The 23,197-nt window shown below is 43.2% G+C and overlaps 1 pseudogene across 1 annotated transcript in view; it reads left to right on the plus strand.

Annotated features, from left to right (window-relative positions):
* The first annotated feature begins 3,860 nt into the window (after positions 1-3,860).
* The window catches only part of LOC311135652 (seizure protein 6 homolog), a 294,033-nt pseudogene continuing 274,696 nt past the window's right edge, over positions 3,861-23,197 (plus strand). The window contains exon 1 of the transcript in view: positions 3,861-3,945. The product of the transcript in view is annotated as a seizure protein 6 homolog (transcript). The remainder of the gene's footprint in view (positions 3,946-23,197) is intronic.

Genomic DNA, 23,197 nt, shown 5'->3' on the forward strand with positions numbered 1-23,197 from the left:
ATGGAATGTGTATTTGTTTATATGACAGAGTACTAGGGCCACACTGAAGAAAAAGGATAAAGTCATAAATTTATGAGGCTGGTTCTTTCTGCAGAAAAGCTACATATTGTTTTTACAGTTTTGATACTTATGACAATGTGATACTTAATATTCTGGCACATCAGCATGTCTTTGTTTATGAAACCATACTGAAGTACAATTTCACGAAATGCCCCACATCTGTCATTTTAACAACTGTCCTCCTTTAAAACAACTGGTTACAATATTATGACTTGTGTTTTTTTCCCCTCTGTGGCCCTAATATTCTATCATTTTATATATAGCCTTATAGTCTATGGGAAACTGTAAATTATCTAATGATAGCAACATCATCTAAAAATCATTTTTTATCCAAAATCATTGAAATTAATGATCACAAACGTTTAAATAATGACAGTGGGTCTAGTTATATGTGATAACAATGTATAGTGAGCAGTGAAATAACTATTGGTTTCCATTTGTGGTGACTGCTGACTGACATTAGGGATGAGATTAAATAGATCCTGGAATTTAGCCTGGTCTGGAGCAGGCTAGCTCCACAGAATAAATCTCCATGGTAATTTATACCATAACATATCCTCCTGCCCCCTATCCATCTTTAGTGCAACCGGATTACGGATCAATTGAGCCAGGATCACCAAGATATCCTGGCTTAATCCCTTATCCTAGTTTTGTGCAACAGGCCCCTGGACTGTTCAGTCATTGTTGTGTGTAATTGTTAGCGTTGTGTCGTTTACGCGCGCCTTGTTATTCTCTTTTTCATTGTTAATGAAATATTTTCCTTGTTGATTCCTGCGTCTGCCTCTTCGTATCCTCAGTACTTGTCACATATGTGCACTATTTCTATGCTTCCGTTCTTAGGTTTTGTTTTTGGGCCTTTTACTTTCGGTTTTGTACACCAGTTTCAAACAGCTGAAACAACAATATTTTTGGTTATGGAAAATATATTTCACAGCGGTTTAGATGGTACAATGATTCTCTACACTATCTTACTTTTTCTCAAACTGAAATTGGGCAAACTATTAGTTTTAGCAACCAGGAAATGGTGGAGCGATTTCTGCATAGTGCAACTTTAAATATCCTGCATTGCAGGAAAGTTAAACTGCAACAGGTTCATTAAATTAGACCCTACATCTGTAGCTGCGTGTACACCATTTCAGTTCCTGCACTACTTTATCTGCCAACACATGGTCACTGTTACTTTAGGAGGGAGCATTGAGGCTGAGTGAGCATATCATATGCAGAGTAATGATGCCATCCATGTGATGTTTCAGAGCTCAATACAACCAAGGTGAGATTCTCACTCCGATCGATGTGTTAAGCCATTCAGTTTATAGACCAGATTCAGGGCAGAGGTGCTATAAACAGACATGAAAAATAAACTCATCTCACCAAAGGAGCATGAAAAGAAGTACCTAGTGAACTACTGTATGAAGGCTATGACTACATTCAATAACACAGGGCAAATGAGGCTCAGGCAAGTTGCATTAAAATGCAGAATTTCACTATTTCATCATTGCTATTCTCCATCAAGACAAGAGGCTAACCAACAACAATACTTTATCATTGATAAAAAACTGCCTGAAGTCTACACATCTACATCATATACAGTGCATTCGGAAAGTATTCAGACCCCTTGAATCTTTCCACATTTTATTACGTTACAGCCTTATTTTAAAATGGATTAAATTAATTGTTTTCCTCATAAATCTACACGCAATACCCCATAATGGCAAAGCAAAAATAGGTTAGAAATACCTTATTTACATAAGTATTCAGAACGTTTGCTATGAGACTCGAAATTGAGCTCAGGTGCATCCTGTTTCCATTGATCATACTTGAGATGTTTCTACCACTTAATTGGAGTCCACCTGTGGTAAATTCAATTGATTGGACATGATTTGGAAAGGCACACACCTGTCTATATAAGGTCTCAAAATTGACAGTGCATGTCAGAGCAAAAACCAAGCCATGAGGTCAAAGGAATTGTCCGTAGAGCTCCGAGATAGGATTGTGTCAGGAACAGATCTGGGGAAAGGTACCAAAAACTTCCTGCAGCATTGAAGGTCCCCAAGAACACAGTGGCCTCCATCATTCTTAAATGGAAGAAGTTTGGAACCACCAAGACTCTTTCTAGAGCTGGCCGCCTGGCCAAACTGAGCAATCGGGGGAGAAGGGCCTTGGTCAGGGAGTTGACCAAGAACCCGATGGTCACTCTGACAGAGCTCCAGAATTCCTCTGTGGAGATGGGAGAACCATCCAGAAGGACAACCATCTCTGCAGCACTCCACCAATCAGGCCTTTATGGTAGTGACCAGATGGAAGCCACTCCTCAGTAAAAGGCACATGACAGCCCACTTGGAGTTTGCCAAAAGGCACCTAAAGGACTCTTAGACCATGAGAAACAAGATTCTCTGGTCTGATTGAACTCTTTGGCCTGAATGCCAAGCGTCACGTCTGGAGGAAACCAAATGGTGGTGGCAGCATCATGCTGTGGATACGTTTTTCAGCAGCAGGGACTGGGAGACTAGTCAGGATCGAGGGAAAGATGAACGGAGCAAAGTACAGAGAGATTCTTGATGAAAACCTGCTCCAGAGCGCTGAGGACCTCAGACTGGGGCGACGGTTCCCCTTGCAACAGGACAACGACCCTAAGCACACAGCCAAGACAACGCAGGAGTGGCTTCGGGACAAGTCTCTCAATGTGCTTGAGTGGCCCAGCCAGAGCCCGGACTTGAACCCGATCGAACATCTCTGGAGAGACCTGAAAATAGCTGTGCTGCGACGCTCCCCATCCAACCTGACAGAGCTTGAAAGGATCTGCAGAGAAGAATGGGAGAAACTCCCCAAATACAGGTGTGCCAAGCTTGTAGCGTCATACCCAAGACGACTCGAGGCGGTAATCACTGCCAAAAGTGCTTCAACAAAGTACTGAGTAAAGGGTCTTAATATTTATGTAAATGTTATAGTCCAGTTTTCTTCTTATTTTATTTTTTACATTTGCAAATATTTATAAAAACCTGTTTTTGCTTTGTTATTATGGGGAATTGTGTGTAGATTGATGAGGGGGAAAAAACAATTTGATCCATTTTAGAATAAGGCTGTAAATTAACAAAATGTGGAAAATGTCAAGGGGTCTGAATACTTTCCGAATGCACTGTATGAAGGTTGCTCTTTATTTTTTGTTGCCCTTTTTAGTGTTCAGTGAATGGATGATGACAGAGGGCAAATATTACAGAGCAAAATATGAGTTATTATATGTGTTATATAAAACACCCTTACTATGATTGAAATTATAACACATGTAGCTATTGCTCACTTTTTAGTTTTGATATAGGCTGATCTTCGAGTTCTCAAAATTATAGCAATAATATGCATGCATATATCCTATAATTGTTGACATTTTTGAAATATCTAACCACAAAAAAGGCATGTGATTTGTTGCTCATTACAAATGCACAGTCCAAATACGGAGTGGTAACTTTTCCATGAAGCGGAAGTTGTACCGTTTGCTGACGCTAGGAGCTGTCCATGGTGCTGAAGCTTCCGCGGCGTGCTAGCTGTCTTGAAGGTGCTGACAGCACAGAGAGCCAGCAATCCGCTTACTGAGCGTTACAATTAAACGGCCTCTGCATTTCAGTTGATTCCTGTCAGATCTGCTAATTGCTCGACTTGCTAAGTAAGTGAAAAAGCAGCACGGCTTTCTCTGTGTTTCACAGACAACACAGACATTTTATTCTCCGTTTGCTTATTTTGCTCCGGAAAGTATTTAATGCAAGGACGTATTCTGTGAGCGGAGAGGGACTTCGACTTCAGTAGACATGTGTATGAGAAGAGACTACCAATTACACGTCATCGTTAGGGTGTTGGTTCTCGCTGCTGCGGTGACAAACACACATGGACAAGGTAAGAAATAGATTCAGTCCTACGTGGAGTTTTTAATGTCAGTCATAGTAATCTATTTGTGATCGCAGCCCCTACGGCTCCGTGTACTATACCATGCCACACAGTTCCTGAAACCAGATCTACAAGTGTGTTTGTACTTTCAGTAGTTCGATATTTATATGCATAAGTCCATTAAGGGTAAGACCCACTCTATTCTGTCCCTCATATCCTCACATGCACCGTTGTCTGTCTACAATAAATAAAAATACCAAAAAGCCCAAAGCACTTGAGGGAAAAAGTAAGAAAAAGTCGCAGCCTAACAGATCTTAGTTTACTTACTTCATACTTTCAAGGCATTATGCAATATTTTACTATTTTAGACTTTAATACGTTTGCATCATTATCTCAATTGAATCAAGCTAGAGCTAGTCATAATAAACTCTGGGACCAAAAGTTAAGCATGCCCTTTAAAAAATGTATTTAAACTATTAAAGATAATTACATAGAAATATAATACAAAACATAAAATACACTCTCAGTTAACATAGTTAATCATCATCTTGCTTGATTCAAATAAAATGGGAAAGGGTCTCGTAAAACCCATTTTAGGAGTAAAGTACTTAACCTACTTACAATTACAACAAGTTTGTTTTGGTTTTTGGCAACCGGAATCAGAGGGTTTTTAATGCAACTCTAATGGAATGGAATATAATATTAATGGAAATACAGTACTGTCATTCTGATTAAGAAAACATCAATGAAAAGTCCAATTCGATCAAATAATATAGCAAACAATTAGGAGTCACCTAAAACTACAATTTACGCAACACCGGGGTGAGCAGATCTTTATTATTTGTGTGTGAGAGGGTCCATGTGGCAGATGGTAATGACAGACTAATCCTCAGGAATCGCTGAAGATTACTGACAGAGTTGTTTGACACAGTTGATTGGTACTGCGGGAAGCCCTCTCTACCCATTTACACAGTGCAATGGTCTTAGCATTAACATGACCAAAATCAGAGTTTACGCCTTTTTAGATGATTTTCATTAAAGGCATTTTTTGTTTTCTCCAAGAAATTATAAAAAAGTTTGACAAGCCTGTTTGTAAGCGTTCAGATGATATCAAACTCAACCATTTATATTTTCAGTGAAGAAGACATGGATGTCTCATGGTAGGGTGGAGTATGCAAAATGGGTCAACTTTGAGCACCTCTATCTCCTGAATGTTTAGGCATACAGGTCCAAAAAGAAACTCTCTGGCCGTTTCTACCATGCGCAAACATGTAGGGAAGGTTTAGTTCGAATCAAAATGGGTGCGGTCAAAAAGTGACTGAAAAATGGAACGACCCATGAACACAGCAGCATCACTTGCTCACAGCTCGACACTACAGGGAGAAGGAACAAAATGCACACAGTATTTTTAAAGCAAAGTAACCTTTGGCAGTTTTCATTAGTGCATTCAGGGCTGCAGCTATTCAATGATAACAATAAGCAGAGTAAATATTTTCATGTTGTGTTTTTTTATGTGTAAGCTTGAGCAATGCTTTTAATGCTTTAGACTTTCAAGAAGCAGAAAACCAAGCCTTGTGCATTACTTTGTATGGTTTGTGACGAGGTGTGAAAGAAGGAGTCAGGCGCAGGAGGTAAAATACTGAAGTCCAGAGTTTAATCCGTTTGTATATATCAAATGCCCCAAGCGTCAAACGTAACTGTACAAGGGAAAACATCCACCTTGGCAATAACACAGTGAAATGTAGCTCAACCGAGCTACATGCTCTCACAACAACAAAACAATCACTCACAAAGACAAGAGGAACAGAGGGAACACTTATACACATACTAATTAGGGGAATGAGCACCAGGTGTGTGTGATTGACAAGACATGACAAGTGGAGTGATGAGAATGGGATCGGCAGTAGCTAGTACTCCGGTGACGACGAACGCCGAAGCCTGCCCGAACCAGGAGGGGGGGCAGCCTCGGCGGAAGTCGTGACAGTACCCCCCCGACGTGCGGCTCCAGCAGTGCGTCAACCCCGGCCTCAGGGACGGCCAGGAGTACGCGGAGCAGGGCGAGTCTGATGGCGACAGTGGAAATCCCTCAACAGGGAGGGATTGAGGATGGGCCTTGGGACCCAGCACCGTTCCTCCGGACCGAACCCCTCCCACTCCACGAGATACTGAAGGCCCCCCACCCGACTCCTCAAATCCAGGATGGTGGAGGAACCTCCCGTACCTCGGACCAGCTACCACCGGCCTGAGGAGAGACACATGAAACGAGGGGTTAATACGGTAATCAGGGGGGAGTAAAAACCTGTATGTCACCTCGTTTATTCTCCTCAGGACTTTAAATGGCCCCACAAACTGCGGGCTCAGCTTCCGGCAGAGCAGGCGGAGGGGCAGATTCCGGGTCGAGAGCCAGACCCGATCCCCCGGTACGAACACCGGGACCTCCCTGCGGTGGCGGTCAGCGTTGGCCTTCTGACGACACAAGGCGCGCTGGAGGCGAACGTGGGCAGCGTCCCAAGTCTCCTCCGCGCGCCGAAACCAGTCATCCACTGCGGGAGCCTCGGTCTGGCTCTGGTGCCACGGTGCCAGGGCCGGTTGGTACCCCAAAACACATTGGAAGGGTGTTAGGTTAGTGGAGGAGTGGCAGAGAGAGTTCTGAGCATATTCTGCCCATGGTAGGAACACCGACCACTCCCCCGGCCGGTCCTGACAGTAGGTCCGCAGGAAACTACCCACATCTTGATTCACCCTTTCCACCTGCCCATTGCTCTCGGGGTGAAAACCAGAGGTCAGGCTGACCGAGACCCCCAGACGTTCCATGAACGCCTTCCAGACTCTAGACGTGAACTGGGGACCTCGGTCGGACACTATATCGTCTGGTACCCCGTAGTGCCGGAAGACGTGAGTAAACAGAGCCTCCGCAGTTTGTAGGGCCGTGGGGAAACCGGGCAGAGGAAGGAGGTGGCAGGACTTTAAAAAGCGGTCCACAACGACCAGGATCGTGGTGTTACCTTGGGAAGATCAGTGAGAAAATCAATACTCAGGTGAGACCATGGTCGTTGTGGAACTGGTAAAGATTGTAGCTTACCCGCTGGGAGGTGCCTAGGTGCCTTACTCTGGGCGCACACTGAGCATGAGGAAACATACACCCTCACGTCCTTAGCCAAGGTAGGCCACCAGTACTTCTCGGTCAGGCAGCGCATTGTACGACCGATACCTGCATGACCAGAGGAGGGTGACGTGTGTGCCCAGTAGATCAGATGATCACGGATAAGCGCAGGCACGTACTGCAGCCCAGCTGGACACTGCGGTGGAGATGGATCTGTGTGTAATGCCTGCGCTATATCTGCGTCCATCGCCCATACTACCGGCGCCACAATCCATGAGGCCGGGAGTATGGGGGTGTTGTCTCTGGGCCTCTCCTCTGTGTCATACAGCTGGGACAGTGCGTCTGCCTTCACGTTCTTCGTACCTGGAATGTATGAGAGTGTGAAATCAAAACGGGTGAAGAAGAGGGCCCACCTGGCCTGGCGAGGATTCAGCCTCCTCGCTGCCCGAATGTACTCCAGGTTACGGTGGTCTGTCCAGACGAGGAAAGGGTGTTTTGCCCCTCCGAGCCAATGTCTCCACACCGTCAAAGCTCGGACAACAGCCAACAGCTCCCGATCACCAACGCCGTAGTTCTGCTCCGCCGAGCTGAGCTTCTTAGAAAAGAAGGCACAGGGGCGAAGCTTGGGTGGTGTGCCCGAGCATTAGGATAAGACAGCTCCTATCCCTACCTCGGACGCATCCACCTCCACTACGAACGGTAGTGATGGATCGGGGTGAGCCAGTGCTGGGGCTGAGGTGAACAGACCCCGCAATTTACTGAATGCCAAATCAGCCTCAGCAGACCAGCGGAGCCGGGACGGCCCACCCTTCAACAAGGAGGTAATGGGAGCTGCGACCTTGCCAAAACCCAGAATAAACCTTCGATAGTAGTTGGCAAAGCCAAGGAAGCGCTGCACCTCCTTTACTGTGGTTGGAGTCGGCCAATTACGCACGGCTGCAATGCGATCTCCCTCCATCTCCACACCTGTGGTGGTAATGCGATATCCGAGGAAGGAGATTGACCGCTGGAAAAACTCACACTTCTCTGCTTTGGCATAAAGATCATTTTCCAGCAGTCGGACCAGTAATTTGCGAACCAGGGACACATGCTCGGCGCGAGTAGCGGAATACACCAGGATGTCATCGATGTAGACCACCACACCATGACCAAGCATGTCCTGAAACACCTCGTTCACAAAGGACTGGAAAACGGATGGAGCATTCATCAAACCGTAGGGCATCACCAGGTATTCATAATGCCCCGAGGTTGTGCTGAATGCTGTTTTCCACTCATCCCCTTCCTGAATACGCACCAGGTTGTAGGCACTCTTGAGGTCTAATTTGGTGAAAAAACGGGCCCCATGCATTGACTCAATCACTGAAGGAATGAGGGGAAGAGGATAACTAAATCGTACCGTCACATTATTCAGTGGCGTAAACCGCCATCTTTCTTCTTCACAAAGAAGAAACTTGAGGAGGCAGGTGAAGTGGAGGGACGTATATACCCCTGGCGCAGGGACTTGCTGACATATATTTCCATAGCCTCCATTTCAGCCTGCGACAGGGGATACACATGACTCCTGGGAGGTAAAGCGTCTACCCGAAGGTTTATCGCGCAATCCCTCTCCCGATGAGGTGGTAATTTAGTCTCTTGCGTCTTGGAAAACGCGAGCGCCAGATCATGGTATTCGGGGGAAATGCGCACGGTGGGGGTACCGTCTGGACTTTCCACCGTGGTCGCACCAACGGATACACCTAGACACCTACCCAGACACTCACGTGACCACCCCGTAAGAACCCTCTGCGGCCATGAGAAATTGGGGTTATGAAGGGCTAACCACGGGATACCCAAGACTACAGGGTAAGCAGGAGAATCAATAATCATAAAGGTGATCTGCTCAACATGTGTCTCCTGCGTAATCATGGTGACTGGTACAGTAACTTCCTTAACCAACCCGGACCCTAATGGTCGACTATCTAGTGCTCTAATGGGGAGTGGAATGGTTAGGGGAACCAATGAAATGCCTTGACGGTGTGCAAATGCCCTGTCCATAAAATTCCCAGCTGCGCCTGAATCGACTAGCGCCTTACACTGGGAACCTACCAAGTTATCTGGAAAGGAGATAGATAAAGTACAGTGTGCCGCAAAGGGCTCTGAACACGTTTGGGTGTTCGTTACCTGGGGTGATGCGTGAGTACCCTGCCTACCGCCTCCAGACCCAAAAGAACGTTGACTACGACGTGAGGTGAATTGTCCCTTCGTGCCATCAGAGTGGCACTGTCGCTGTCCTCCTGCGCTCTCTCGACCGGTGGCTCCCCCCAGCTTCATCTGCTCGGGGTCAGAGTCGTCCGGAGTGGGAACGGGCAGACCCCTACCAGGACATCCTCTGGCTGCTAGCAGATTGTCCAGCCGGATGGCCATGTCCACCAGTTTGGAGAACGATAGCATGGCATCCCGGCAGGCTAGCTCCCGTCAGACGTCCTCCATTAGGTGGCACCGGAAATGATCTATCAGGGCCCGCTCGTTCCACCCGGAGCCTGCTGCCAGCGTCCGGAACTCCAGCGCGTAGTCCTGAGCGGTCCTCGTCCCCTGCCTTAAATGAACCAGTCAAAAAACGTCCCGAAAGAGGCGAGCAAGCTCCCTGTAGTTCTCCAACGTGGTACCTCCCTCGTTCCATACCGCATTGGCCCACTCCAAGGCTCTCCCACAAAGGCAGGAATCGAGGACGGATACCTTCTCCCGTTCCCGGGGCTCCGGTCTGATGCTGGAGAAATAAAACTCCAGTTGGAGTAGGAATCCCTTACAACGCGCTGCAGTCCCGTCAAATGCCGGTGGCCGGGATATCTGGATCCCTCCAGGGGCTGGGGTGTAGGTGGCTGGATCCGGTTGACCAGCTGGTCTCGATAGATTGGATCCTCTCCTCTCCAGGCGTTCTACCACCTGTAGAACCCAATCCATCGCTTCCCTCAAGCTGGCCAACATCGAGGAATGCTCCTGGACCCTTGCCACAACTCCAGGCATGCGGTCTTCTCCTGCTGACTCCATATCAGATCAGGTGAGTGATTTTGTGACGAGGTGTGAAAGAAGGAGTCAGGCGCAGGAGGTAAAATACCGAAGTCCAGAGTTTAATCCGTTTGTATATATCAAACGCCCCAAGCGTCAAACGTAACTGTACAAGGGAAAACATCCACCTTGGCAATAACACAGTGAAATGTAGCTCAACCGAGCTACACGCTCTCACAACAAAACAATCACTCACAAAGACAAGGGGAACAGAGGGAACACTTATACACATACTAATTAGGGGAATGAGCACCAGGTGTGTGTGATTGACAAGACATGACAAGTGGAGTGATGAGAATGGGATCGGCAGTAGCTAGTACTCCGGTGACGACGAACGCCGAAGCCTGCCCGAACCAGGAGGGGGGGCAGCCTCGGCGGAAGTCGTGACATGGTTGAAGTCAGCCTGGATTCAAAGATTTGGCTAGAGACAAATTGCTTTACACCTTGAATTACAATGGTGCGATTACTGCTCAGTGATCAGCATCTATCTTCAGCTATTGTATGGTCTGACCTTTCTCCTTTGTCTTTAAAGAGAGGGGAACATGAATGCCATTCATGCTCTTTATAATACACAGGTGCGCGCGCGCGCACACACACACATGATTCCCAGTCGTTTGTCTCGATATCTTGGCTTGTGTGTGGCAGTTTGTGTTTCCAACATTATCACAGTAATTCAGAGCCCATTATCTTTGTAACAGTGTTCCACATTAGCTGAGTGTTTTACTGTAACATGTGCAGTATGGGATCTAGAAGATTTGGGTTTGGGGATGTTTTATGTATCCCGCAGCTCATTAAATGAATTACGAGCCCCTCCTGTTTGATGGAGCTGTCCTTGACACACCACTGTTGGTTTGAATATTGTACTAAAGATAAAAGCCTGTGATTAGAATAATGAGCTATTCAAGCCTCGTTGTGGAAGAATGGAGGATTATTACCCATGTGGTAGATGGGGGCTCAGTGGCTGCAATACGCCTGGAAACTGGTACATATTACTCTAAAGAGTTCAAATCAATTTAGATTGTACGACGAGGTTTTCACTGAAAGTCCATCTTTCATTTTTGGCCCTTGGGGACACAGATATCCACCCTCAGTTTTGTGGGAGCTTGATATTGAGACTGGGTGGGGGTAGCTAGTTCCACTATCAGATAGATGTACTGTAGATAACAAAGAAACCCAAATATAGAAAGCAATGGAGAAAATCAAATATTGTCAATTTCTCATCCTAATAGAATTCCAAGCTTATGTAAGTTGATGTACTTTAAATTGATATCATGCAGTCGTGCACTCTATAGCCTCAAAAAGACATACAGCCACCATGAACATAGTCACGGATAGAGCGTTTTAGATAAACAGTTGACACCCGCACCTCATCTCAAAGCGAGGAGAGAAAGCCTGTCATTCATGGTGATCTGCAGTAATCGTTGCCTCACAGTGTTTTTTAGGGAGGGGGTGGGAGGGGATGCAGCGGACGTCCCATTCAATTAAACTGCACACTCTTGAATTCTGATCATCCTTTAATTTCATAGCAGGGGATAGAAAATGTTCAACACCTGTTTTTTGGATTACTGGTGATTAACTTCATCAAGGGCTATTCAGCATCTGCACACTGTCATAATTAGTTTAGCTTTCCTTCAGCTTGTCAATTGTAAACGAGAGTCATTATGCCAGAATACCCCATTTTCCGGGCTTGGCGCCTGACAGCGCCGTTCCCTGCCTCTCTTGTCCTCCCAGGTGGAGCATACAGCCTGGCTGAATGCTGCCATTTTCAGTTCTCCATGTGCAAATTCTTTCTGCTCTTACAGTATGTCGCGTGCACTCTAATGTGAGTCATAATCTTTTTAAATGTGGTTTCAGAGGTTTATGTTTCTGTGGAAAACTATTCTGTAAATATCTTGTTTACTGAATCTCTGAATTCATTATTATAATTTTTTTACACTGCAATGATTCTGTCACTTGGACATTTTGTTGCTGAATGTACTCAATATAAAATTAATTCAGTTTCTCTTGTATAGCTAAATTAGGGGTGGCTTTGTAGTCAAAACCTTAGCATAGAGAGGAGCATGGAAACGTTTATGGCTGTTTACCATTCCTTCACTCTAAGTTGCCCTGGGTATGGCTCTTTGGTGATAGATAAGAATTTGATGAGCAGGTTCTTCAGGAGGACTTATCATCCATTTTCAGATTGTGAAGGTTCCTCTCATCGCTCTCCTAGTTATCTCCAGTGGGATGAACCACATTTAGAGGGGTTCACAACGACCGCAGCCCATTTCACCAGGGGCCAGCGTGCAGCGGAGGAACTAGAAAATCTCTTCAGGAGCAGATGCCATCACTCACAGCCAATCCTTTTATGATATATCTCTCTCAACAGAGAGAACTGGGGCAAGAAGCGGTTAAGAGAGGGTCAGGGATTGAAAAAGATTAAGTGGATTCTCCCTCCCTCTCCGCCTCTCATGCCCACCTCCATTTGACCTCTGACCTCCCTCTCTCCAGCTGAATAGAGTGATGCCTGCTGATACTTTGTCAATGCAGAGCAGAATGGGCTGAGTTTCCAGCTGCCGTCTCTTAGCCCTGTTGCCTTATCGATCCTACTACCACTCTCCTACTAAAAAACTGTCAATGTGGTGAGTCCCCCCCCCAGTGTTCACGCTCTGCCAGGCTGCGTACACACCTCTCTAATCAGGAGTGCCGTGTGCAGAGGAGCTGGTTCTCTGAAACGATTAAGCCCAGGGACAGCTGCAGCTCTCTTCCCCCTGTTCTGAACGCCAGATCCCATCTAGAAAGCACTTCATCTGGGTCGGCACAGAGGCCCCAGCTGGGCCGGGTACATCCATGTGGAAGGCAGCAGGTAATAGCCTGTGTAATGTGTTTGGAGGAGTAGCTTTAGTATTCACAGCCAGCATTGACCTCAGCCAGGCAGGGCCACCCCCACAGTAACTTCCTCTGAAAATATGTAATTGAATTCATCAGGAAGGGTAAACATATTCTAAGTAGCAGAGTAAGATAATTATGTTGTGGATAGATCAAGGAAGGGGATAGCAGCTTTACAAGTAATTTAAAATTGGCAAAGCTAAACACAAACATTAGGATTGGTAGTGTGTCTGACTTATACCTCTTGCTAGCTAATGCTACTATACTTGTGACTCAGATGGCAGATTCGTTTTTTATCGACTACTAAAATTCTCACTTCAATCACTCCCCCTCACAAAACAGATTACATTTTCGGAGAATCTATGTGATTTGTTTAGGAGGCAGTTTTGCTAACTCAGAAACACCCAATTTTACACAAACACAACCAAATACACACACACTTGCACAGGTACACATTCAGACAACGATTGCAATCAGATAAAGCAGAATATTTGCTTTTGGTGATGTGTTTTCTATAGATATTGCTGTGGAAGTACAAAACAATTTCGGCTGTTATCTCAAACTGACTGACCCTTGAAGAAGAGTTTTCTTACCTGAGTAGCAGGCAGTCGTGTGGATGTCTATCCATCCAATAATAATTTTAAGAAAATTAAATGTTTTAGTTTATTTCCAACATCACACTTCTTCTTGCCACACATCTCTTGATTGTGTTGTTGCCCCCACTGTAGGTTTGTAGGTCTTTTCCGTTACAGGACACTGCCACTCCGCTCCTGCTATTTACCTCCTAGCTCTCTCCTTACCAACAGGGCTGTGATGGGGTTGTGGTTGTGAGCATCTCATCCCTGTGTTGAGAGGTATTTATTGCATGTATAATTGAGAGGTTCTCACATCTGCTGCCATGTCAGAAATATAAAGAGTTGTCGCTCAGGGCAACCGTGGGGCAGCCTAGTTGTCTTGTCTTTTCCAGTCACTCATTAGCTAACAGTTCAGGAAGGAGGAAGACCCTCTGCCCCATGCAGAGCGCTCCATCCACCATGCCTGTTCTGTTCTGTTCTGTTCTGTTCTGTTCTGTCAGTGCAGACTGTGCAGACTGTTCAGTGAGTGGCCCGTAATTAGGACCCGCCTCTCTCAAAATGGATTAGTTAGCAGTGGAGCTTGATCTCTATTAGGCTGTTAGGCCCTGATATTGATTGGTCTGTTTGGTTTTTTTCAAGTTAAATCAGTCCTGTGGTGGCAGACTAACCCTCAGCCCAAAGCAGTCTGTCTGTGGTACTGCTGCATCCAAAACAATGCCTGGACTATTTTAGATTGTAATGAGGCCAAAACCTAGCTGAGGACCCCTGTGTCCATCGCTGTTGTTGATAAAATAAAAACATAACGGAGATGTATTGTGTTGATTTAGTTATTATATCATAGCTTTCATTCATTTTCATATGCATGTTTTCATCACTGGTTTGACTAATTGCTATTCCTTTCTTTTGGTGAACTAATACAATGTATTCCCACTGGGCACACACTGGTTGAATCAACGTTGTTTCCACATCATTTCAATTAAATCTGTGCCCAGTGGGTTATCTCATATGGTGGCTTTGGCTAAATGTCAATTTTGTTCTACTTGTAAATAAACCAATCATAAAGGTTTGGGAGGCATTTCAATGGATAGTCTCCTTGGACTATCCATACGCTTCATAGCATTCACATTAAAACAAAACGACACACTCCCAGGACATCCACAGCCTAGATTTCTGTAGAGCGGCCACTGCAGTTGATAGGATTGTATCTATCTGGTGAGATGAGAGCCTGGTGTAGTATAGCCTTTCTGCTCAGCCAGTGCCAGCAGCTCCCTGTGCCACTGCTCTGACGAACAATGAGATAAACAGTGCTAAATGTCTTTGTGCTGAACCTCCCTCTCTCTGCATTGCCAATGCATTGGAAGAGCTGCATTGGAAGACTGATGTGATTATAGCGTATGTGGAATAGTATTCTTCTCTCCAGCCATGTGTATTTATTATTTATTTATCTATCTGCTCTCCCTTGTAGGTGAATTTGATCGGCCTACTTCACTTCGACATGGCTTTGAGTGGATGGCTCTCTAAGTTTATATGTTTTTATTTTCTCAAGCTAGATGATTCACAGGAAGAAAACAGAGGGGAGGGAGAACGGCTTGGAGAGATTAGTTTGTTTTATTGTTTTTCACTCGTCCTTGAGCCACTGTGCTTTGGGTATTCAATGATATGTGAGTGTGTTATTTTCCCAATACCCGCCCCCAAACCCAAATAACATAGAGAAGTTAGGTTATCTGTTTGGTGTGTGTAATGCAGTCCAATACAGACAACCACACAGGCTACACCTTCACATTTTGTAATTATACATCTTCATAGATCATAATGTGCTTGTTTGAGCAGTTATTATTAGCTGTAGACCTTGTCAATAATTCACTGAATACAAGTTAGTCTGCAATTTATTTGACTGTGGATTACTGAAGTGTGATTTCGTAAAGTAAAAACTTAGAACGTCACTGTATCCAACAAGCCTGACCATGGTGGTAAATCTTGTACCCTTGCATGTTTTATTAACTGTTTAGAAAATATTGCAATATACAGAGCAATACTGTATGTTTACACATATGCCTTTTGCAGATGAAGAAAAGTGTGTGTAGGTCAGTGTATGAGTGCTCAGGTTCTTTTTTTATTTATTTATTTATTTTTATTTTGGGGGTAGATCAGCTTAATATTGCAGATAGATTTTAACTTCCATCAATGTAATTGTCTGCATCACTTCCAATCCCCCATGTTTATATATATATATATATATATATATATATATATATATATATATATATATATACACACATACATACATACATATATACACACATACATACATACATATACATACAGTGGGGAGAACAAGTATTTGATACACTGCCGATTCTGCAGGTTTTCCTACTTACAAAGCATGTAGAGGTCTGTAATTTTTATCATAGGTACACTTCAACTGTGATAGAGACGGAATCTAAAACAAAAATCCAGAAAATCACATTGTATGATTTTTAAGTAATTAATTTGCATTTTATTGCATGACATAAGTATTTGATCACCTACCAACCAGTAAGAATTCCGGCTCTCAGAGACCTGTTAGTTTTTCTTTAAGAAGCCCTCCTGTTCTCCACTCATTACCTGTATTAACTTCACCTGTTTGAACTCGTTACCTGTATAAAAGACACCTGTCCACACACTCAATCAAACAGACTCCAACCTCTCCACAATGGCCAAGACCAGAGAGCTGTGTAAGGACATCAGGGATAAAATTGTAGACCTGCACAAGGCTGGGTTGGGCTACAGGACAATAGGCAAGCAGCTTGGTGAGAAGGCAACAACTGTTGGCGCAATTATTAGAAAATGGAAGAAGTTCAAGATGACGGTCAATCACCCTCGGTCTGGGGCTCCATGCAAGATCTCACCTCGTGGGGCATCAATGATCATGAGGAAGGTGAGGGATCAGCCCAAAACTACACGGCAGGACCTGGTCAATGACCTGAAGAGCGCTGGGACCACAGTCTCAAAGAAAACCATTAGTAACACACTACGCCGTCATGGATTAAAATCCTGCAGCGCACGCAAGGTCCCCCTGCTCAAGCCAACGCATGTCCAGGCCCGTCTGAAGTTTGCTAATGACCATCTGGATGATCCAGAGGAGGAATGGGAGAAGGTCATGTGGTCTGATGAGACAAAAATAAAGCTTTTTGGTCTAAACTCCACTCGCCGTGTTTGAAGGAAGAAGAAGGATGAGTACAACCCCAAGAACACCATCCCAACCGTGAAGCATGGAGGTGGAAACATCATTCTTTGGGGATGCTTTTCTGCAAAGGGGACAGGATGACTGCACCGTATTGAGGGGAGGATGGATGGGGCCATGTATCGCGAGATCTTGGCCAACAACCTCCTTCCCTCAGTAAGAGCATTGAAGATGGGTCGTGGCTGGTCTTCCAGCATGACAATGACCTAAAACACACAGCCAGGGCAACTAAGGAGTGGCTCCGTAAGAAGCATCTCAAGGTCCTGGAGTGGCCTAGCCAGTCTCCAGACCTGAACCCAATAGAAAATCTTTGGAGGGAGCTGAAAGTCCGTATTGCCCAGCGACAGCTCCAAAACCTGAAGGATCTGGAGAAGGTCTGTATGGAGGAGTGGGCCACAATCCCTGCTGCAGTGTGTGCAAACCTGGTCAAGAACTACAGGAAACGTATGATCTCTGTAATTGCAAACAAATGTTTCTGTACCAAATATTAAGTTCTGCTTTTCTGATGTATCAAATACTTATGTCATGCAATAAAATGCAAATTAATTATTTAAAAATCATACAATGTGATTTTCTGGATTCCGTCTCTTACAGTTGAAGTGTACCTATGATAAAAATTACAGACCTCTACATGCTTTGTAAGTAGGAAAACCTGCAAAATCGGCAGTGTATCAAATACTTGTTCTCCCCACTGTATATATACACTGCTCAAAAAAATTAAGGGAACACTAAAATAACACATCCTAGATCTGAATGAATTAAATAATCTTATTAAATACTTTTTTCTTTACATAGTTGAATGTGCTGACAACAAAATCACACAAAAATTATCAATGGAAATCAAATGTATCAACGCATGGAGGTCTGGATTTGGAGTCACCCTCAAAATTAAAGTGGAAAACCACACTACAGACTGATCCAACTTTGATGTAATGTCCTTAAATCAAGTCAAAATGAGGCTCAGTAGTGTGTGTGGCCTCCATGTGCCTGTATGACCCTACAACGCCTGGGCATGCTCCTGATGAGGTGGCGGATGGTCTCCTGAGGGATCTCCTCCCAGACCTGGACTAAAGCATCCGCCAACTCCTGGACTGTCTGTGGTGCAACGTGGCGTTGGTGGATGGAGCGAGACATGATGTCCCAGATGTGCTCAATTGGATTCAGGTCTGGGGAACGGGGGGGCCAGTCCATAGCATCAATGCCTTCCTCTTGCAGGAACTGCTGACACACTCCAGCCACATGAGGTCTAGCATTGTCTTGCATTAGGAGGAACCCAGGGCCAACCGCACCAGCATATGGTCTCACAAGTGGTCTGAGGATCTCATCTCGGTACCTAATGGCAGTCAGGCTACCTCTGGCGAGCACATGGAGGGCTGTGCGGCCCCCCAAAGAAATGCCACCCCACACCATGACTGACCCACCGCTAAACCGGTCATGCTGGAGGATGTTGCAGGCAGCAGAACGTTCTCCATGGCGTCTCCAGACTCTGTCACGTCTGTCACATGTGCTCAGTGTGAACCTGCTTTCATCTGTGAAGAGCACAGGGCGCCAGTGGCGAATTTGCCAATCTTGGTGTTCTCTGGCAAATGCCAAACGTCCTGCACGGTGTTGGGCTGTAAGCACAACCCTCACCTGTGGACGTCGGGCCCTCATACCACCCTCATGGAGTCTGTTTCTGACCGTTTGAGTAGACACATGCACATTTGTGGCCTGCTGGAGGTCATTTTGCAGGGCTCTGGCAGTGTTCCTCCTGCTCCTCCTTGCACAAAGACGGAGGTAGCAGTCCTTCTGCTGGGTTGTTGCCCTCCTACGGCCTCCTCCACGTCTCCTGATGTACTGGCCTGTCTCCTGGTAGTGCCTCCATGCTCTGGACACTACGCTGACAGACACAGCAAATCTTCTTGCCACAGCTCGCATTGATGTGCCATCCTGGATGAGCTGCACTACCTGAGCCACTTGTGTGGGTTGTAGACTCCGTCTCATGCTACCACTAGAATGAAAGCACCGCCAGCATTCAAAAGTGACCAAAACATCAGCCAGGAAGCATAGGAATTGAGAAGTGGTCTGTGGTCACCACCTGCAAAACCAGTCCTTTATTGGGGGTGTCTTGCTAATTGCCTATAATTTCCACCTGTTGTCTATTCCATTTGCACAACAGCATGTGAAATTTATTGTCAATCAGTGTTGCTTCCTAAGTGGACAGTTTGATTTCACAGAAGTGTGATTGACTTGGAGTTACATTGTGTTGTTTAAGTGTTCCCTTTATTTTTTTGAGCAGTATATATATATATATATATATATATATATATATATATATATATATATATATATATACACACATACATATACATATACACATATACACACACACACACCCACATACATACATACATACATACATACATACATACATACACATACATATCCTTTAAAAATATATTACTTTCCAACCCTACCACCCTTTCCCCACTTGGAGTAAACTAGTGAACAACAACGCCTAGGCCTCTACTTCCAGCCCATACCCACTATCTACATTTTATGGACACAGTCAATTTTACAATAATTACATTTTGTTTGTTATTTCTCCTGAACTTCTTCTACTCTCAACGGCTCCGATCATTTTCATGATGTCCATCCGGTTTGCTTCTATATGCCATATCTTTCTAACTGTTCTCCTTCACAAAAGCTCCCAACCTACAACCCATACACTTATTATGGACACAGCGTGCCTACATTATTAGTTATCTTGATATTGTTTGTTGTTAGTTGTTATTAGTCCCATCCTTCAATTCTATTCAACACCTCCCATCTATCTTTTATTACCATCCATATAGGATTTCTATTTGCCATATATATATATTTCAACTGTACTGTGATGTCTTACAAAAGTTCTGAACCTTTCTATTCTCATTGTTTCTACAGATTGTGAATTGAAAATAAACATGTTTGCTAATAGTATTATTATGTTATTGATCGATTGACTATGACTTTTCAGATCACCCAGTAGTGCTATCTGCAGGGTTAGTTCCAGGTAAATATTGCAATCCTTTAGCCATTCCTGGACCTGTGTCCAAAAACAAGCTACAAATGGACAGTACCAAAACAAATGATCTAATGATTCTGTCTCTTTGCAGCAAAATCTGCAGAGCTGGGAAGATTGTATCCCCCATATAAATAACATTATATTGGTAGCAAGAATTTTATATAATAATTTAAATTGAAAGATTCTAAGTTTTGAATCCGGTGTCGTTTTGCGTATCAGTTCATAAACACTATGCCATGGGATCTGTACGTCAAAAATCTCTTCCCAACTATTTTGCAATCTACATGGGACGGCTGTCAATCCTTTGGTCCTTAAATGAAACTGATATACTTTTTTAATTATCACAGTTTTCCTTAACCAATTATGTTCTTTAATGCAAGGCCGACAGACAAGTTCCTTACTTTCTCCTCCTTCCACTTTCCTCTTCCATTTTTGCGGTAAGGCTGCAATTATTTGGTTGTAATTTTGGGTAGAGCAGACATTTCCATATGTCTTTGTTAGCTGCATGTGCGACATAACTCCACCAGTCCTACCGATGATATAATTTACAAAGATTATACCTTTTTTAAACATTTTGTCAACAAAAAAAATGTTTTTTGTCAATTAGTATATTTGAGTTTAACCACAATATTTGTTGCATTAGTTGTTCTGTCGTTTCTGGAGGATTCAATTGAAATTGCAACCAACTTTCTATGGCTTGTTTTAGAAATAGTGATATCTGGGGGATGATTTCCTTTTCGAATAACTGAAAGTGAGTGGTTGTAATCTGAATAAAGGGGAAAAGGCCATTCTTGAACATTGGGTGAGACAATCTTACTAATATGCTAGAGAACCAGTTCGGATTTAAGTATAACTTTTGTATGACTGAAGCTTTTAGTGATAGGTCTAATGCTTTAATATTTAATAATTTCTGTCCTCCAAATTCATATTCATTATATAAATAGGCCCGTTTAATTTTGTCTGGCTTGCCGTTCCAAATAAAATGGAATATTTTTTTCTCATATAATTTTAAAAACTGTTCGCTAGGCGTAGGCAAGACCATAAGCAAATAGATAAACTGGGATAATACTAAAGAGTTAATCAGGGTGATTTTTCCACAAATTGACAGGCACCCACCTTTCCATGGTAGCAAGATCTTATCTATTTCTGCTAACTTTCTATTATAATTTATTGAAGTGAAATCATTTATTTCCTTTGGGATATGTATTCCGAGTATATCCACATCACCATCAGACCATTTTATTGGTAAACTACATGGCAATGTAAAAATTGTATTTTTTATTGATCCAATACGTAATATAGTACATTTGTCATAATTTGGTTGTAATCCAGAGAGGTTAGAAAATGTATCTAGATCCTCTATGAGGCTGTGGAGTGATTCTAGTTGTGGATTTAAAAGAAAACATGAATCATCAGCGTACAATGACACCTTTGTTTTTAAGCCCTGGATTTCTAATCCCCTGATATTATTGTTGGATCTGATTTTAATAGCTAACATCTCGATGGCCACAATAAATAGATATGCCGATAGTGGACAACCTTGTTTCACTCCTCTTGACAGTTTAAAACTTTCTGAGAAATAGCTATTATTTACTATTTTACACCTAGGGTTACTATACATGATTTTGACCCATTTTATAAGAGATTCACCAAAATTGAAATGCTCCAGGCATTTATATATAAACCCCAGTCGTACTTTATCAAATGCCTTTTTGAAGTCTGCTATGAATAGCAGGCCTGGTTTCTCAGATTTTCCATAATTGTCTATTGTTTCCAATACTTGCCTTATATTATCTCCAATGTATCTTCCATGTAAAAAACCTTTCTGATAAGAATGAATAATATCCGACAATTCCTTTTTAATTCTATGCGCTATACATTTTGTTAGAATTTTTGCATCACAACACTGAAGTGTAAGGGGCCTCCAATTTTTTAAATGGACTGGATCTTTATATTTTCCACTTCTATCCTGTTTTAGTAATAATGAGATCAGACCTTTTTCTTGAGTGTCAGATAATCTACCATTTACATAGGAGTGGTTAAAACATGCTAATAACGGTCCTCTTAGTGTATCAAAAAAGGTTTGGTATACTTCGACTGGTATGCCATCCAACCCTGGAGTTTTCCCGGACTTAAAGTCTTTAATTGCATTCAGAAGTTCCTCCTCTGTAATTTCACCTTCACATGAGTCTTTCTGTTTGGCTGTTAATTTTACATGATCAATAAATAAAAAATCTCTACAATTAGCTTCAGTTAGAGGATAATTATTTATTATATTATAGGAGATGGAGGCGACTGAAACGAAAACATATGCTTAAAGTACCTTGTTTCCTCCTTCAAAATATAATTTGGTGAATCATGGGTTCTTTTCTTTTTGGTAGCATTCCTATGTTGAAGATTAAAAAATAATTTGTTGCATTTTTCCCAATATTCCATCCAGTTTGCTTTATTTTTATAATATATTACACTTGGTCTTTCTTGAATAAGTTTCTCCATTTCTTTTTGTTTTTCCTCTAATTTATTCTGAGCCTCTATGTTACAGTTTTTATTGCCATCTATCTGTTCTGACAGACCTTCTATTTCCTTTGTTAGTATAAACTCTTTTGACCTAAATTGCTTTTGTTTTCGAGATGAGTACTGAATTGCATGGCCTCTAAAGGCACATTTAAAGGTGTCCCATATAATAAGGGGATTTGCTGTACCTATGTTATGTCGGAAAAAGTCAGTTATAAATTCCTTTGTCCTAGTTAAAAATAAATTATCATCCAATAGGCTTTGATTACATTTCCAATATCCTCGCCCATGTGGAAATTCAGTAAGAGCAATGTATATGCCAATTATATGATGGTCCGACCACATTCTGTCCCCTATCAACATTTTTAAAACTTTTGGTGCCAACGAGAATGAGATAAGAAAGAAGTCGAGACAACTAGCTTGATTGAGTCTCCACCATGTATATCTCACTAGATCAGGATATTTAAGCCTCCATATATCTACTAGTTCTAATGTATCCATGACATTCACAATTTCCTTAAGAGCATGTGGGTAATTGTTTGTGGTGTGATTTCCTTTACAGTCCATTGAGCTATTTAAAACAATATTATAATCCCCCACCATAATAATATTGTCTTGAATTGCTTTCAGGGTTGATAATTTATTATATATATTGTCAAAGAAGTATGGATCATCATTATTTGGTCCGTAAATGTTAATGAGCCATATCTGTTTATTGTCCAATAACATATTTAAAATAATCCATCTACCTTGCGTATCTATTTGGACAATTTGCACATTCGGATCGAAATTGCTATTAATTAATATCATCACCCCTTTTGAATGTCTTTGCCCATGGGAGGAGTATATTTCGCCCCCCCCCCCATTCCCTTTTCCATGCAACTTCATCT

The sequence above is a fragment of the Coregonus lavaretus genome (assembly GCF_964263955.1).
Source record: "Coregonus lavaretus genome assembly, chromosome: 10".
Classification (NCBI taxonomy): Eukaryota; Metazoa; Chordata; class Actinopteri; order Salmoniformes; family Salmonidae; genus Coregonus; species Coregonus lavaretus.